This window comes from Suricata suricatta, chromosome 1, assembly GCF_006229205.1.
Source record: "Suricata suricatta isolate VVHF042 chromosome 1, meerkat_22Aug2017_6uvM2_HiC, whole genome shotgun sequence".
NCBI lineage: Eukaryota > Metazoa > Chordata > Mammalia > Carnivora > Herpestidae > Suricata > Suricata suricatta.
Genome location: NC_043700.1, coordinates 169159023 through 169161997, shown reverse-complemented (window position 1 = coordinate 169161997; position 2975 = coordinate 169159023). Strand labels below are relative to the sequence as shown.

At 38.3% G+C, this 2975-nt stretch overlaps 1 pseudogene; it reads right to left on the bottom strand.

The window, feature by feature from the left end:
* Positions 1–2189: 2189 nt before the first annotated feature.
* LOC115302246 overlaps positions 2190–2975 on the bottom strand; it is a 1363-nt pseudogene continuing 577 nt past the window's right edge.

Below are 2975 nucleotides of genomic sequence, written 5' to 3'. Positions count from 1 at the left end.
TCGCTGGGGCACCTGGATAGGTCAGTCGGTTAACCCTCTGACTCTGGATTTTGTGAGATCGAATCTCGTGCCAAGCTCTGATCTGAGAATGAGGATCCTTCTTGGGATTCTCTCTCTCCTTCTCTCTCTGCCCCTCCATGCTTGTGTTCTTTTTCTATCTCTCAAAATTTACAAATAAACTTAAAATATGTCAAGGTCATCAAAAGGAAAATAATATTTAAGAAACTGTTACAGGGGCACCTGGGTGGCTCAATGGGTTCAGCGTCCGACTTGGGCTCAGGTCATGATCTCACTGTTGTGGGTTCGAGCCCCGCGTCGGGCTCTGGGCTAACAGCCCAGAGCCTGGGCCTCCTTCAGATTCTGTGTCTCCCTCTCTCTCTGCCCCTTCCCTGCTCATGCTCTGCCTCCATCTCTCAAAATTAATTGATTAATTAATTAATTAATTGTTTAAACATTTTTAAAAAAGGAAAGAAAAGAAAAAAGACCCAAGTGGAGACTAAGAAGATATGACAAACTTTTTAAAGGAGATGTATAATGATACCATGAGGAGGAAAATGTAAATGAGGTAAAGTCAAGAAAATTTTAATACAGTGTGGACTCCATTTAATAACAATGTATCAATATTAATTCATTGACCCTAGTAAAGGCATCATGATAATATAAGAGGCTAATAATAGGAGAAATTTGGGTTTTGTAGTTAGGGGGCTTTCTATATAGTCAAAGCTGGAGGCATCACAATTCTAGATTTGTGGTTCTCAAAATAATGTGGTATTGGCATAAAAATAGACACATAGATCAATGGAATAGAATAAAAAAACCCAGAAATGAGGAGTGCCTGGGTGGCTCAGTCATGCTGGGTGGCTCAGTTGGTTGAGTGACCAACTCTTGATTTCACCTCAGGTCATGATCTCATGGTTTGTGGAATCAAACCTCATGTAGGGCTCCATGCTGAAGGTAGAGAATCTGCTTGGGATTCTCTCTCTCTCCCCTCTTTCTGTCCCTCCACTTGCTCATACTCTCTCACTCTGAAAACAAACTAACTAACTAACAAATAAGCATCAAAAAGGAGAAAAACTCAGAAATGAACCCATGATTATATGGTCAATTAATCTTCAACAAAAGAGACAAGAACACGCAATGGGAAAAAGTCTCTTCAACAAACGGTCTTTGAAAAACTGGATAGCGACATGCAAAAAAAAAAAAAAAAGTACACCATTTTCTTATGCCAACACAAAAATTAATTCAAAATGAATGAAAGACCTGAATGTGAAACTGGAACTATCAAAATCTTAGAGAAGAACGTAAGCACTATCCTCTTACATATCATCCATCGAAATTTTCTTCTAGATAGGTCTTCCTGAGACAAGGGAAACAAAAGAAAAAATAAACTATTGGAATTTCTCAGTTTGTTTAAAATAAATATAAAAGTTTACTAAATAATGAAGTCAATTAAAAATAACATACAATGAGGGACACCTGAATGGCTCTGTTGGGTAGGTGTCTAACTTCAGCACAGGTCATGATACCATGTTTCATGGGTTTGAGCCCCATGTTGGGCTCTGTGCTGACAGCTCAGAGCCTGAAGCCTGCTTCACATTCTGTGTCTTGGTCTCTCTCTGCCACTCCCCGTGTCACAAATGAATAAACATTAACATTTTTAAAAAATAATATATAATAAAAAACAAAACAAAACTTACAGACAAAAATAATATCAAAACTTTTTTTTTTCCAAGCCAATTCCAAGTTCTCCCTCTCCTACCCTGTTAGAGGGAAAGGTTACTTCTCTACTTCAACCTCTCTTACTTTTAATTTTTTAATGTTTCTTTATTTTTGAGATAGAGACATAGTGTGAGTGGGAGAGGGGGAGAAAGAAAGGGAGACACTGAACCTGAAGCAGGCTCCAAGCTCTGAGCTGCCAGCACAGAGGCCAATTCCAGTTTCCATCTCATGAACTGCAAGATCATGACCTAAGTTGAAGTCAGTTGCTTAACCTACTGAGCCACTCAGGTGCCCTGACCTCCCTTACCTTTTAGTTCTTCACAGGGTTTCACTTTGCTGCCTTTGTGTGCCCTGAAGTAAGAATGGAGAAAAAAATGATAAAAGCATAATAATGACAAAAGTATGACATCTAGAAACACAAAAGAAGGAGGAACCTGGGCTGGAGTCTGGAAACATTATTTTTATTTTTATTTTTTACTTTATTAAAATACTGAGTTTATTTCACATGTATATTTTTGTCTCCCCACCATTTCCATTTGTCTGACCACCACTACTACTATGTCCTATCATAACATTCCATACATACTTAAAACCAAGCAAAGGGTGGAGTTCCGTCTTTAAAAACTAAACAGGCATTTTGGGCAACACATTCTTGGCAATGGAACCTGCACAACATTTATCAGACACGGTAGGGAAAGTTCTCACTCTGCATTATAAAAAGGACAGCCAGATATCAACTGTTACAGAAATGAAATAAGATGGAAAATTTTAACAAACTGTTTAAACTATTTTCTTAAAGAGACTTCCTCCACTGCCAGAGATCTTGAATAGCCTCTTGGTCAGTCATCCGGAAGCAATTGTTCACATAATTGATGAACTTGACTTCCACTTTAGGAAGAGAACCACCTTTTTCTATACTTGCTTGCATTTTTGCTTTAATGTCTTCTACAGAACTCGGTCCTTTTGGTGTTTTGGGAGTCTTTTCCTGTTTTTTGAAAGATTCTTGACCTTTTGATCTTGGTGTTGATGGTTTTGAGTCTTTTCCATTCTGGTTATATTTTTGTGCATTTTTGGCTGGAGTATCTCGTATAGATTTCTTTACTGGAGCCTTTTCTTAAGCTCCTTCATTATCAAAATCATCATCATCATCATCTTCATCATCATCTTCATCGGCAGCAAGTTTTACTTTTTTCTGTGGAACTTTGCTACCACTTCCGGGGGCAGAACGCTTTCCAGATATACTAAGGAGCTTCACA